Consider the following 15608-nt stretch of genomic DNA (forward strand, 5'->3'; position numbering starts at 1 on the left):
ATAACATTTCAATGACAATTAAATGTTGCAGCTGTTTGTAATCAACTTAGTACTGAGATCTCCTGAGAATGTAGGCTATGTAGCTGCTGCTGAATTTTATATTCAGGCTAGTCTAAATCAGATTGGGTTCTTTAAAAATGAATATGTTCTCTAAAGGTAAAATATGAATAAAAAGATTTACTCAAACTGCTTGTGATTTGGGAACAATGTTATTCCTTCTCCCTCATCTTTCTGTTTGAATAAACAAGCAACTTAAGACAAGATTCCATGTAGCTAAAAATATTACTAAAGTGCTATCTGTAGTATGCTCAGTTTCTCAATTGAAGAGATGACTTAACTGAGTCAAATACATTTTCTCAACTGATCTTTCCTATCATCAAAAGCTAGCATTTGCCATATATACTGGGGGGAAAGAGACTGGGATAAACAAAAATCTATAAATGAAAGCTGTGACTGAGCCTATATGTGACTAAGACTTCCCCAGCTAACTGAAAGAAGAATACTGTGCTCACTCAATAGAAGCTTCCAAAGCATGTATGGTCTGAAGGCAAATATTTAAATTTTCTGAAACTGTCAGATATGGCATCTGTATGATTTAATGGTACTTGGAGTCTCAGCAAAAATGGAGTGCATAAACCCCTATTCTGTCTGGTAGTGAGCCTCTGCAGAAGTTATAAATAAGATTTACATTTCAGTATAACTCTACCTTTTTAATGGACACTCAAGTCTTCCCTTCGGTACATAGTAGCTCATATCTGATGGGCTTCCCAGGTGGCTCAGTAGTAAAGAATCTGCCTGCCAAGCAGGAGATGCAGGTTTGATCCCTGGGTTGGGAAGATCCCCTGGAAAAGGAAATGACAACCCACTCCATTATTCTTGCCTGGGAAACCCCATGAACAGAGGAGCCTGGTGGGCTACAGTCCATGACCAGAGAGTCAGACATGACTTAGTGACTAAAAACAGTTACAACAACAAAGTTCATGTCTGTCTAGGATTTCTCATTCCAGTCTTCAAAAACTTCGCTCAGTTCCTTGTGTTTTTGATCTTTCATGTTGTCTATAAAAGTGTCCCTTTTCTATTCCACATTCACTATCAACTAGAGAGCTTCTGAGGAAAATTTGTTGTTTATTTACATTTTCTGTTCTTTAAGCCAAAAGAATGAATAAAGGCAACAATTCTAGATCCCTACAGACTAGTCAAAGAGGTGTAGCTAAATCATTAGACGATGTCGATTCTATTCATAGGAAAGTGTTTGTTGAGCCTTTACTACTTTCATGTAAAAGTATATTTAAAATGAAGCATTTAGGTTCTTGTGATTCTCATATGCACAACAGGAGATGTAATATAGATTTTTAATGATAAAATATGATTTTCAGACCACACAATCAGAGAGGTGTTAATAAGCAGTAAGGCATTTGACCCAGATTTTTAAGGATGAACAGTATTTCAGTGTCTGGAGACTGTAGGTAGAAGATATCCAAGGTGAGACAAAGGATATAAAAGATAGAAATGCATAAAGCTTTAAGTCTTAGGAAATGATGAACAGTTCAATTTGACTGGAGCATACTGTAGTTATATGAGGAATGATGGGCAAAAAGGATCTGGAACACTAGGATAAAGAGTTAAGACATTATTTATGTAATATTCTTGAGGAAAAGGCTTAATACAGGTTCAGGATTGTGCTAAGTTATTATTACATTACCTTTTAAAGCAATAAAACAATTTTGGAGCAAATATTGTTATTACTCTAAGGGAATGAAACATGCCACCTCAAAATCTCTATTTGCATGTGGATTATTTGGAGCTGAAAGCCATCAAGGGCCCAAAGAGTCAGGTTTAAAATTCTACCTTTCCCCTAAGTGCCTAGAAGAATTTACATAGAGGGCCTGTTCCTAGAATAGAACTATCACTAGAGATATCCACCAAGAATATGTGCTAGAATATGTGTGGTGGGCAGCAATAGGACCTAGAGATTAGAGTCCACTTCTCTTCAGGCCTAGCAAACATTTGTTTACTAAGACATTTGCTTTTCCATCTCCATGTGAATTGCCTTCTTCCTTTTTGAGGTCCCAAACCCCTAACCCCAACATCCTCTTTTGTCCTTCAGTGTTTAGATGAAGATGGTATTTTAAAAGTGAGGGTTTCAGACATTTGGATGAGGTATCAGTTTTCCTGGGTCTCTCTCATGTATCCATGTTATTAGACTTTTCTGTGATTTTTTTCTATTAACTGTCTTATGTCAATTTAATTATTAGGTGAGCCAGAAGAATCTAGAAGAGTAGAGGAATATTTCTTCCTCCCCAGCATTACCATTTAGAATATAAAGTAACGAAAGCTAAGAGAGGTAAAGTAGCTTCTACAGCATTACATATCTATGAGAGGCAAAAACTGAACTCACATCAGGTCTATTTGACTCCGAAGCTGGAGTTCTTTATGATGATACTCTAAAACTTCAGAAGATTAACTCACCCTTATCACAAACATAAGACTAAAGTGAATATGAAGAAAATAAAATAAATTTATTTTGGAAAGTATTATAGTTGACTCTTGAACAATGTGGGGGTTAAGGGGTGCCAACTTACTGTGCAAATATTGGTGAACAACATTATACATGGCTGGCACTCTGTATCCACAATCCTGCATCTGCCCAATTCAACAAAGTGAATTGTATAGTACAATTTATGGTGTTTATTTATTAAAAAGAATAGCATATAAATGTAAGCACATAGTTCTAGAGGCTAAAAAAAGAGTAGCATGAGAGTGAGAATCTCTTTAAGGCACAGTCTTTTTTTTTTTTTTTAAAGGCACAGTTTTATTGACCCCTTAGAAATTAATGAACTTTTCCTCTAGGGAAACCACACCCCCTCTACTTCTCAGAGAGTGAAGGTCCTGAAGAGATCCTTTCCTGGCTCTGGCTCAAGTTGGAGAAGAGTGATCATTCAGAGTGTTCTCCATAACCAAGACCTGCTTTCCTAAGGAAAAGATTTTCTCACCAAAGGGCAATGTAGGAGAAAGCAATATCACTGAAAAAATACTTGGTGAAGAGATAACTGCTCAATAAAATACTGAGAATGAATCAAAAGTGTAGAGAAGGTTGTCCTTCTGCAACAGTTGACCACCATAGCAACAAGGCTTAGAGGAAAATGTGTAGCATTAAAAGAATATATTAGAAAATAAAAATATCTAACCTGAAAAACCCAGCAGCCCACCTTAGAAAACTATAGAATAAAAGCAATTTAAATGCAAAGAAAGTAGGAAAAAAATTTATAAAAATTAGAGCAGCAATAAAATTAAATTGAAAATAGGAAAACAATAAAAAAGAATGAAACCAAACTCAGTTTTGTAAATCAATAAAATTGATAAAATTCTAGCCAAGCTAACTAAGAATAAAAAGGAATAGATATAGTTACCACTTTAAAAGAGGTTATCACCATTGACCCCATGGACACTAAAAGGATAATAAAAAATACTATGAATAACTCCATGATCATAAATTTGATCATTTAGATGAAATGGATGAATTCTTTAAAAGATACAAAGTATCACCCAAACACCTACAGTCAATTAATCTACAATGAAGGAGATCAAAATCTACAATAGAGAAAAGACATCTCTTCAATAATCGGTGCTGGGAAAGCTGAACAGCTACATGTAAATCAATGAAATTAGAATACTCCCTCACATCATTTATAAAAAATAAACTAAAAATGGTTTCAATACCTAAATATAAGACATGACCACATAAAATTCTTAAAAAGAACACAAACTAATCATTCTCTGATATAAATTTTAGCAAGATTTTCTTAGGTCAGTATCCCAAGGCAAAAAAGTAAAAGCAAAAATAAACAAATGGGACTAATCAAAATTAAAGGTTTTTTACACAGCAAACAAAACTATCAACAAAACAAAAAGACAACCTATGGAATGGAAGAAAATAATAGCAAATGATGCAACTGCCAAGCTGTTAATATATACAAACAGCTCATATAACTCAATGTCAAAAAAACAGTCCAATCCAAAAGTGAGTACAAGACTAATATAGACATTTCTTCAAAGAATACACACAGATGGCCAAAAGGCACATGAAATATTGCTACCTATTAGAGAAATGTAAATCAAAACCACAATGAGGGATCACTTCACACCAGTCAGAATGACCGTCACCAAAAAGTATACAAATAATAAATGCTGGAGAGGATGTAGAGAAAAGAGAACCTTCCTACATTGTAGGTGGGAATGTCAATTGGTATAACCATTATGTAGAATAGCATGGAGGTGTCTTAAAAAACTAAAAATAGAGCTACCATATGATCTAATAATCCTACTCTTGGGTATATATCCAGAAAAGATGAAAACTCTTAATTTGAAAAGATACATGCACCTCAGTGTTCATAGGGCACTCTTTACAATAACAAAGAATGGAAGCAACCTAAATGTCAATCAATAGAAGAATGGATAAAGAAGATGTGGCATAGATATAGATATAGATAAATAGATATAGATATCTATAATGGAATACTACTCAGCCATAAAAAAGAATGGGAATATTGCCTTTTGTAGCAACATTTATGGATTTAGAGAAACTTACACTTAGTGGAGTAAGTCAGAGTAAGACAAATTATATGACAGCATTTATATGTGGAATCTAAAAAATAATACTAATTAATCTATATATGAAACACAAATGGATATACACACATAGAAAACAAACTACAGTTACAAAAGGCCAGTATTACTTTAATACCAAAACCAGACTAAACACAATATAAGAAAGGAAAATCATAGGCTAGCATCTGCTATGATCAGAGTTACAAAACTCAACAAAATATTAGCCAATCAAATCCAATAATGAATAAAGATAATTATCTTTTCCAGGCAAGAATACTGGAGTGGGTTACCATTCCCTTCTCCAGGGGATCTTCCCAACCCAGGGATCGAACCCAGGTCTCCTGCATTGCACATAGATTCTTTACCGTCTGAGCCACCAGGGAAGCCCAACAATTCTGATAGTAATATTCATATACTGTAATCAATTCAGTAAGTAGATGATGAATGGTAGAAACTAAATTTCTCACTGTTGCAGTGGGAAGATACAGATAAGCAATGGGAAACTAGTATGATCTATGTGACAATGAATTAGAGTTGGTGCCATAAGTATAAACTTGTGCTTAGCTTACTTAGTATAACTATAGATGGATGATATGGATAAATAGACATATATATTTGTGTTAGTATACATACATACGTTTTCTAACTTTGTCCACTAAGAGGGCCTAGTAGCAAGGAGCATACTTAGCATCCAGATCTTGGCTCCAATTAAAGGAAGCAGGGGTTCCTGAAGAGATGGCTGATTCCAGGACTAGGACAGTGAATATAACAAATGAGGGTGGTAAAATGTGCCCAAAAGTAAGGACAGGGTTAAAATAAATACAGATATACATATGTATATATGAGACTGTGCCCAAAAGGACATACACAAAAGCCACTGGAAAGACCTCCATATGGACAAAACAGGAAAAATTTGACTAATAAAATAAGGCAGTATTATAACCCAAGGTACTTATGAGACAAATATCCACAAGTCTATATCATTATAAATATGGAGCAAATACATCATCACTTATTATTAGTGAAATGCAAATCAAAAGTACAATGATGTACCACCTCATATCTGTCAGAATGGCCATCATTATAAATTCTATAAACAAGTACTGAAGGAGGGTGTGAAGGAAAGGGAACCATCCTATACTGTTGGTGTAAATGTAAATTTGTTCAGCCACTATGGAGAACAGTATGGAGGTTCTTCCAAAACTAAAAGTAGTTTTGCCATATGATCTAGCAGGGCTTCCCAGGCAGCTCAGCTGGTAAAGAATCCACCTGCAGTGCAGGAGACCCCAGTTCGATTCCCGGCTTGGAAAGTTCCCCTGGAGAAGGGGTAGGCTACCCACTCCAGTATTCTTGGGCTTCCATGGTGGCTCAGACAGTAAAGAATCTGCCTGCCATGTGGGAAACCTGGGTTTGATCCCTGGATTGGGAAGATCCCCTGGAGGAAGGCATGGCAACCCGCTCCAGTATTCTTGCCTGGAAAATCCACATGGACAGAGGAGCCTGATGGGCTACAGTTCATAGGGTCACAAAGAATCAGGCATGACTGAGCAACTAAGGACAGCACAGCACATGATCTAGCAATCCCACTCCTGGACATATATCCAGAGAAAAGTACAATTCAAAAAGATACATTCACCACAGTACTCATAGCAGCACTACTTACAGAACCAAGACATGGAAACAACCCAAATATTCATCAAAAGAGAAATGGATAAAGAAGATGTGCTATATTTATACAATAGAATATTACTCAGCCATACAAAAGAATGAAATATGCCATTTGCAGCAACACGGCTGGACCTAGAAATTATTATGCAAAGTGAAATTAGTCAGAAAGAGAAATACAAATACCATATGATATAAGTTATATGTGGAATCCAATATACAACAAAAATAAGTATATGTGAATGTATGTATGTGTATATATATATATATATATATATATATATGAAACAGACTTACAGAGACAGAGAACAGAATGATGGTTGCTAAGTAGGGTGGGGTTTGGGGGAGGGGTGGACTGGGAGTTTGGGATTAACAGATGCAAACTATTATATACAGGATGGGTAGACAACAAAGCCCTACTGTGTAGCACAGGAAACTGTATTCAGTATCCTGTGATAAACCATAATGGAAAAGAATATGAAAAAGAATTTGTATATGCATAATTGAATCACTGGTATTAGCAGAAATTATACATTATAAATGAACTACATCAATACTTCAATAAAATTTAAAATGTAATAAATAAATAAAGGGAAAAAACAGAAATATCACATGTGCAGAAGTCATCCTAGTAACTTATGCAGATAGCTCAGCTGGTAAAGAATCTGCCTGCAGTGTGGGAGACCAGGGTTCAATCCCTGGGTTGGAAAGATCCCCTGGAGGAGGGAAAGGATACCCACTCCAGTATTCTGGCCTGGAGAATTCCATGGACTGTATAGTCCATGGGGACACAAAGAGTCGGACACAACTGAGTGACCATCAGTTTCACTTTTCACTTTTGCCTTTAAGGAACTGAAGCACAACTCCCAACTCCTTAAATGTAATCTATGCCTAGAGACAGCCTTCCAAACAATATAGCATGGAAAAGGAGAAAAATAAAAAGAGTAACTTTATAGTAGACAAAACTGATAAGCACTACCTTAGTCAGGCGATCAAGTTCAATATCAGTAGTCATAGATCATGTTGATAGTATCTTCTGTTGATATGATGCTATAAGAGGGCACTTTTACTTTTGTGTTCTTTTCCCCCAAATACTGTTACCCCAATCTAAGCAGGGGGAAAACATCAGAAAATCTCAACAGAGGGACAAACTATAAAATATTTGACCAGTACTCTTCAAAACTGTCAAGATCCTCAAAAGCAAGCGATGTATGGGAAACTGTCACACTCTACAGGAGCTTGAGCGGCATGATGACAAAACGTACTGTGTTACCATGGATGGGATCCTGAAATAGAAAAACAGGCGTTAAGTAAAAAAACTAATGCTATTTGAGTAAAATGCGGACATTAGTTGATAATACTGTTCCAATATTGTTTATTAATTGTAAGAAATTGATCATATGTGAGACATTAATAATTAGGGAAACTGGAAGTGCAGATAATGTGAATTCTAAGTATTATTTTCAATTGTTTCTCTGTAAGTAGAAAGCTTATAAAATTTAAAAAAATATGTGTATAAGTGTGTGACAACACATTCTGTTAGTGATGCTGTGGGGTATTAAAGACTCATACATATGCCTCCACATTCTATCTACCAAAAACATGTATGTGTTTATCATGAAAACTAGCAATCCAAGTTCTAGGACTTCACCTAGGACATTTAGACTGTTTCCATATCTTGGCTATTGTGAGTAATGATGCACTGAACATGGGGGTGCATACATATTTTCAAATTAGTGCTTTTGTTTTCTTCAGGTAATTACCCAGAAGTGGAACTGGTGGATCATACGGTAGTTCTATTTTTTAATTTTTGAGGACCTCCTATACTATTTTCCACTGTGGCTGCACCGATTTACAATTTCACAACAGTGCATGAGGGTTTTCTTTTCTTCATATCCTCGTCAACACTTGTTATTTCTTGTCTTTATTATTATAGCCATTCTAAGAGATGTGAGGTGATATGCCATAGTGTTTTGGCTTGCATTTCTTGATTAGTAATGTTGAACACCTTTTCATGTATCTGTTGGCCATCTCTGTGTCTTTTTTGGGCAAATGTCCATTCAGATCTGCTGCTCATTTTCTTAATCAGGATGTTTGTCTTTTTGCTCTTAAGTTGTATGAGTTTTTAATAAATTTTGAATATTAACCCCTTACCAGATACACAATTTACAAATATTTTCTCATTCAATAGGTAGCCTTTTCATTTTGTAAATGGTTTCCTTTGTTGTACATATGCTCTTTAGTTTGATGCAGTCCTGTTTGTTCATGTTTGCTTTTGTTGCCTTTGTTTTTAGTGTTAAATCAAAATATAATCATTGCCAAGATTGATGTCAAGGAGCTTGAGGCTTATGTTTTCTCCTAGAAGTTTTATGGTATCAGGTCTTACATTCAAGTCTTCAAACTATTTTGAGTTAATTTTTGTGTATGGTATAAAGTAATGGTCCAGTTTCATTATTTTGCATGTGACTGTGCAGCTTTTCCAATACCATTTATTGAAGAAGCTCTCTTTTCCCACTGTATATTCTTTGTTCCTTCATCATAAATTAATTGACCATATATGAGTGGATTTAGGGATTACCTATTCTGTTCCATTGATCTATATATCTTCTCACCACCCACTCCCCATCACTATTCAAGTGTATCAAAGCATCAGTTCAGTTCAGTCACTCAGTCGTGTTCAACTCTGCCACCCCATGAATTGCAGCACGCCAGGCCTCTCTGTCTATCACCAACTCCTGGAGTTCACTCAAACTCACGTCCATCGAGTCAGTGATGCCATCCAGCCATCTCATCCTCTGTCGTCCCCTTTTCCTCCTGCCCCCAATCCCTCCCAGCATCAGAGTCTTTTCCAATGAGTCAACTCTTCACATGAGGTGGCCAAAGTACTGGAGTTTCAGCTTTAGCATCATTCCCTCCAAAGAATACCCAGGGCTTATCTCCATTAGAACGGACTGGTTGGATCTCCTTGCAGTCCAAGGGACTCTCAGGAGTCTTCTCCAACACCACAGTTCAAAAGCATCAATTCTTCAGTGCTCAGCTTTCTTCACAGTCCAACTCTCACATCCACACATGACCACTGGAAAAACCATAGCCCTGGCTAGATGGACCTTTGTTGGCAAAGTAATGTCTCTGCTTTTCAATATACTGTCTAGGGTGGTCATAACTTTCCTTCCAAGGAGTAAGCGTCTTTTAATTTCATGGCTGCAGTCACCATCTGCAGTGATTTTGGAGCCCCCCAAAATAAAGTCTGACACTGTTTCCACTGTTTCCCCATCTATTTCCCATGAAGTGATGGGACTAGATGCCATGATCTTAGTTTTCTGAATGTTGAGCTTTAAGCCAACTTTTTCACTCTCTTCTTTCATTTCATCAAGAGGCTTTTTAGTTCCTCTTTACTTTCTGCCATAAGGGTGGTGTCATCTGCATATCAAAGCATAGCTACACCTTAAGTGCCAAGCACTCATTCCAGGTTGTGGACTAGAGACAGCAAGTGCTCTTATCAGAAGAGGACGTTTCTGAACTACTGCTTTTCTCCAGCCTCCCAGGTTTAATTCCAACCTAACAGCTGCACTGAAGTCCATAAAATATTTACATTGTTTCTTAGTAAATTATATACATTATTTACTCTATCGTCTATTAAATATTTACCACCTTTCCAAGTATGCCATGTACTGCACTCCACTGATCTTGTTTCTCTTAGCACTAAAACAGAAAGGGCCAAGCCTTGTGCAAGCCTGGAGAAAGTGACTGTGACAAAGAATGCTGAGGAAGAAAATACATAAAGAGAAGCAGAAGGCAGCTATTTGTAAAAGGGCTCTGTGTTATATAGTCACTATCTTCTCAATTTTCCCTTCCTCTAGCTGAGATAATAGTTTCTCTCACTTAGAGAAGATGCTTATTTTTCTAATAAGTTATACATATATAATTTATAAATAAATAATTTATAAATTGTATATATATAAACAATTTATATATTATATATATAACAATTTATATTATATATATATAATCTGGGGAAAAATGGTAACAGTGACAGACTTTATTTTCTTGGGCTCCAAAATCACCAAGGACAGTGATTGCAGGCATGAAATTAAAAGATGCTTGCTCCTTAGAAGGAAAGCTATGACAAACCTAGGTAGTGTATTAAAAAGGCAGAGACATCACTTTGTTGACAAAGATCCATATAGTCAAAGCTATGGTTTTTCCAGTAGTCATGTACAGATGTGAGAATTGGACCATAAGAGGGATAACTGCCCGAAGAATTGATGCTTTCAGACTATGGTTCTGGAGAAGACTCTTGAGAGTCCCTTTTGACAGCAAGGAGATCAAACCAGTCAATCTTAAAGGAAATCTACCCTGAATATTTTTTGGAAGGACTGATGCTGAAGCTCCAACACTTTGGCCACCTGATATGAGCTGACTCACTGGAAAAGACCCAGATGCTCAGAAAGATTGAAGGCAGGTGAAGAAGGGGATGACAGAGAATGAGATGATTGGATGGCATCACCAACTCAATGGACACGAGTTTGAGAAAACTCTGGGAAATGGTGATGGAGAGGGAAGCCCAGCATGCTGCAGTCCATGCGGTCACAAAGAGTTGGACATGACTTAGTGACTGAATAACAATATATAAAATCTAATTGAAACTATTCTGGAAATAGGCTATATTACCCTCAGGAGTCATGCTCTAGTGGACAGATATGTAAAATTTCTGTTAAACAAGACTTAACGTTGATATCAGGAGTCAAGTCACCAGCCCACTATATTCAGAATTCTTCCCTACTGGAAATAGTGACACATATTCAACTCTCCCTAAGCAATGTGATGCTTCACTCTCATGGAATAAGGAGATCTATTAAGAGATGTGTCATCAATAGGAGATATAGATATATCTTGTCATCAGCAAAAGATGCCAAACTATGAAACACTTTCATGCTCTGAGAAATATTTTTTTTAAAAGAATGAATTGCTTCCTACCTGAAAACTTTTACTTGCTCATTGTTCTTTAAATTGTTTATTGTCCCCAAAGTAGGCATCTTAGAAATTGCTAATTATCTACCAATTAATTATGCACTCTCTTATTCCATTGAAATTAACATAATCTTAATTTTCAGTGGGACACACTGACATCCAACTGAAAGACTATATTTTCCAGCCTTTCTTGCACTTGAGAGTGCAACGTGACCAAGTTCTCACCAATGATGGGTAAACGGAAGTGTGACATGGGACTTTCAAATGTCTCTCTATAAGTGACAGAACACATGGTTCTCTTTCTTTCTTTTTCCATCCTATTGCTTTAAACCTGTGAAAGTGAAGTCATGTCTGACTCTTGTGACCCCATGGATTGTAGCCTACCAGGTTCCTCCATCCATGGGATTTTCCAGGCAAGAATACTGGAGTGGGTTAACATTTCCTTCTCCAGGAGATCTTCCCAACCCAGGGATTGAAGCCGGGTCTCCTGCATTGTAGGCAGATGCCTTACCGTCTGAGCCACCAGGGAAGTCCAGATTATGACTAAAGTACAAGTAGCCCTCTTGAACCATAATGATGAAGGACATACTATAGGAATCAAACACCAAATAGCTAGACAAGTCTGGGTCTTTGAAAACCATGGGACTGCTATAACAGCCCTTAACTACTGAACTCAGCACTTTTATTCCATGATAAATAACTGAACTGAACTGTGTCATAGTTAAGCCACTTTGTTTTAGGTTTCAACTATATGTTGCCAGATTTAATGTATATTAACACAGCTAGGTTCATACACTATTCTCACAACCATTCCAACCTACAGGCATTGCATACACTTATGTATGTCTGTTTGCTATCAAAACTTTCTGAGAGCAATTACTTACATCTTAGTGGTACAAATGTAGCACTCTGGATTACTTCAGTCATAGTTAACTGTCCACTCTGAATGAATTATCTTTGTTACTCCTCATTGTAAGTCAGAGGATAGCCTTCTACAGTAATTATGAGCATCCTAAATTGTTTTCCCTACAACTAAATTGGACTGGCTTAAAATGAGTTAGTGCTAATATGCTAAAACATATTATTGATGTCTATATCCTTGGAGCTGTCAAGGTTTTGCTAGTTAATTTTCATTTCTTGGATTGAGTAGTTATTTGCAATTGCTGCATAGACATAAATGCATCAACATGTTTGACTTATACACAAAGTCTCATGTTTCACATATAAAATTGTTTGAAAATTTCCTTAAACTACACTTCAGGTCAACAAACATTTTTTGAATGCTCATCATATGTTGAAATAAAAGGCAAACTAATCTGAGATTCAACAAGTCCAAAGCTCATAGATATAATTTCAAAAGGGGGAGGAGGAGTACAGACTGTTTTGGGTGCAGCATTTGAAATAAAATTTTCCTTAAGTGAATGGGTGCTATAATTGCATTCTTGCCTTAAATGTAGTAATCTATGGCATCAATACTTCATTTTTAAAATCTAGATTTTCCATTTTGCTTTGCTGACACACATTGAATCACCTCATATTGCAGCTTGGATTTCCTGAAATCTCTACTCTCTAACATTAATCTCCAAAGTGCATTGCAGGTGTTCTTACAGAAAGGATATTCTTTTAAATTGTCTTGAATAGATCATAAAAGCTTTTGATGGAAACTGATGGTTTTATAAACCCTTTATAAGACCTTATTTCTATACCAGCAACTTCTCCAGAAAAATATTAGGTGAATGGCAATGACCTTGACTATTTCAATATTTAAGGCAAAAAGGTCTATTTTATATCGTAAATAATCTAGATGATTGCCTGAATTCTCCTCTTTATAAGGCTAGACAGAGCAAAAGTTTTCTTAAGGCTGTATTCCCAAATGGTATACTGTTCTCTAGTTAAACCAAATACTGGAATATGAAACAGAAGGATAGGCAAGAATATTAGCAATGGATGGCATTGTTTTTAGGGTTTTAAGTCCAATGGAATCTTATCTGATTTTGTGTAGCCTAATTTCTCCCTTTAGACTGAGTAAGTCAGCTCTGTACTCCCTCCATGTTTGGTCTTCATGTTCTTGCTTAAGCCGCTTTTGTGATCTGTTAATATACAGGTTTGATAGTACCCCATAGACTTCTTGAGAATGAGGATGAGGAACCAAAACGTCGGATGATGATGGTAGGGATTACAAGTCCACCTTATATATGTTAGCATTGTTCTATTCTAGAACCCTTAATTGCATAAGATAGTAAGCTAATTGTTAAGAATAAGCAATTTTGAACCAACTCTAACACCCAATCCAGTATGAACTATATAGATGATTTGTTCTATTCCCAGCCTGAACTCTATTTTTGTTAGCTTTTAAAAAATAAAGTATGAAACTGTGAATTGCTTTATTTTAAACCCAATGGAACTGTTTAAATTAGAGCAAAAGCCTATATATTATTGATGGTCCCTGAACCAAAATAAGACTGAACTATCTATGGACTCCCTAAAGTAAGCTGCCATTTCATGTGATTCAAGTTGCTAATTGTGAGAGGATTTAGGGAATTATTCAGACTTCAAGAGGTATTTATCAAAAAGAGTCTCAAAACTTTAATGTCTAAAATGCACCTGAATGGTCATACTCAAGATGAATAACCTGTTTCTTTTTATATCCCGAGTTGTTGTGACTCTGTAGTTCCCTTTCTCTGCACCAGTGTACTTTCAATTGAACCTACTTACAGTGTTTTGGAGAGGATCAGATCAGAGAGAGTAAAGGTCCAAGGTTTTAATGGAGATCTTGTTCAGATTGACCTTTAACTGATATTTTTCACGCTTGAGATTAAAAAGGAGAAAACTCAAAGGACAACTCTTTCATAACACTATTTTTCTTCAATTCTATCCCCTTTAGAAATCTTCTCAGTTCACTAAATTTAGGCAATTTTAAATCTATTTCCTAAATTGGCAGTTAGGAATTAAGTATTTATATGCAAAAGAATTTTTAAAAAGAGAACAGGAACAAAATTAAATAAAATCCAAGTTTGTCAGTTCATGCATTAGGAACAAACTGATTTTGGGAAAAAATGAAATCAAATGATATTTAAAAGTATAGGAACTAGTCAATTTCACCAAAGAAATAAACCATCTCTGAGATTTAACCAATTCTACAGGCTTCCTTGGGGGCTAAGTTCTTTGTGCACATCAGTGAAAGAATCTGTATTTGAGACACACAGTAAATTTTTGGCAGACATTCAAAAAGGCACCAAATGGTCTCTATTTTTACTGTGATCAACTGTGAGGTGAAAACTTACCACTTACACCACTTCTACTGCAACCTAAATTATTCTCTTTGAACACAGTACAGAAAAAGTCTTAGTGGCCTATGGCCCATGGAATTTTTCTTAAAATAAAGCCAACAATGTGAAGTTTCTATGGTTGGAACATCTTCTCAATCTGAACGTATGCTTGATATTTCAACTGTAGTTTGAAATTTAACATATCTGTAATTTAAAATTTAGTATATCTGGTCCGTAGAGTGTCAACCTAATTTAAGTCCCAGTTCTACCACTAATGAGCTATGTGGCCTCGGTCAATTCATCTCTCCTTTATGGCCCTTATTTTTATCACCCATAAAGGAGAAAAATTAAACTGGTTCCAAATGTCCCTTCCATCTTTAAGGGTCTACAAAGACAAGCAATTTTTCACTATATAAAATCTGGTAGGATTTAGATTTAGATTTAAAATGTCTGCCCCTCCTTCCCCCAACCAATTTTCTACTATGAACCACAATTTTTCAAAAGGACTTAGCTACTGAACCATAAAGAAGGGTCAGTTTTACATACCCAAGGAGGAGGCACCTGCCTTCATAGGTCAAGATGCTCTAAGGCCCTCTACAATGCAATGATCCTACAAAACATCACATATCTGCACTTCTTTGTCTTATGCTAATTTTGCCTTAATGCAACCTAATTCTAAGGGATAGAGCTGTAAAGTATGAGATCATTAATTGAAAACAAGCATAGTTTCAATTAAGGCTTGCAACCATGATAAAGGATAATACTTGATTATTACACAAAATTATGGACTCCATGGCAGAACAATTGTCATAAAAGAGGTTAAAAGTCTACTTGTGAAGGTCAGTGTGGTCATTGGACTAGCAGATATTGTGTACACTTCTAGACAAGGAAAGTCTCTGCAAACTACATTTGATATCAGACAATGGAGGAATTCTAACAATGTGGGGAAAAACAGATGAGAGTGTTTAGGTTGATCAAATATTCATAATTGATAAAATGTAATACAAAATCACTGGAGCACCAAAATCTTGATGAAAAGTGTCATTATTCCTTAATCCAAGATTTTTAGTTCATTATATATATATATGTAGAGAG

Source organism: Ovis canadensis, chromosome X (genome assembly GCF_042477335.2).
Source record: "Ovis canadensis isolate MfBH-ARS-UI-01 breed Bighorn chromosome X, ARS-UI_OviCan_v2, whole genome shotgun sequence".
NCBI lineage: Eukaryota > Metazoa > Chordata > Mammalia > Artiodactyla > Bovidae > Ovis > Ovis canadensis.